Source organism: Olea europaea, unplaced genomic scaffold (genome assembly GCF_002742605.1).
Source record: "Olea europaea var. sylvestris unplaced genomic scaffold, O_europaea_v1 scaffold3096, whole genome shotgun sequence".
NCBI lineage: Eukaryota > Viridiplantae > Streptophyta > Magnoliopsida > Lamiales > Oleaceae > Olea > Olea europaea.
The window spans coordinates 1-952 of record NW_019249702.1 but is presented as its reverse complement, the minus strand read 5'-3'; the positions used below and the strand labels follow the sequence as shown (position 1 = coordinate 952).

The 952-nt window shown below is 36.4% G+C and overlaps 1 long non-coding RNA gene across 1 annotated transcript; it reads left to right on the top strand.

The window, feature by feature from the left end:
- LOC111385171 lies at positions 1-946 on the top strand. Its single transcript, XR_002701022.1, has 3 exons — positions 1-84; positions 276-369; positions 860-946. It is a non-coding gene; the product is annotated as an uncharacterized LOC111385171 (long non-coding RNA).
- The last annotated feature ends 6 nt before the right edge of the window (positions 947-952 follow it).

The following is a 952-nucleotide window of genomic DNA, read 5'->3' as shown; positions in this document are numbered from 1 at the left end:
GATGGTGAGGGGCAGCTCGTGTCATCTCTTCCCCCTGGCACTGGTTACATACGCTATCCAGATTTTTGACAAATTCATTGCAGGGTATAACTGCTGTTTTCTTTTTATCGTCTTCCCTCCTCATCCTAAACAGAAATTCTTACCCGAAAACTGGGGAGATTGATTGAACAAGTGTCAATTTTCTTTCTGAGTGGTTTCTTACATTATTTTGTCCCCTGTGAAGAGTGGGATATCCTATCGGTTTCTAATCTATTGTTTTTGTGTGACCTCTCCAGGAATCAATTCTATCAGAAATGTTATATCATGTTCTATAACTATTTTTACAACATGTAAGCACTTCTCAGTCGGAAAGAGTTGTGTGCATGGCAGGTAACTCATTGTTTTTTTTCCCTTTTTTGTTCAACCATTGCGTCCTGTTATTTCGATCAATATAATGAGAATGTTTCTGAGGTCTTTATTTTTATGTGTTTTGTATTTCTGTCTTCCTTCGAGTGTTTTCAGCTTAGGGACTAAATTAGGAAATGGCCTTCGAGGATGCTGTTATTTAGCGAATAGCAGTCCTCGTCAATGATTCATGTTACTTTAAATTTAACATGCTTAAATTTTAAAAATGTTGATCTTGATGTATACACTCACAGCTTGCTTACATTAATTTCTTATCTTGATGTGACACCTTGAGTTTTTACTCTTTTAGTTTCTTTCCTTTTTGTATTTTGGTGATGGGTGACAACACTTTATGCCGTTTGGCCTGCATATGCATCTTTATCCATGGTCATCCTTGTATACGGATATTTCTGCTTTGAATAAGAGCAGCAAGAAAAACTTGTTCTCATCTTTAAAGGGCTTCTCTTTATGGCAGTAAAGCAGAATTTTTATAGGCATGCATTCAAGAAGATTCTGGATCAGTTTTTTTGAATTAATTTTCGCGGGCCAAAATTGATGACTGGATGAG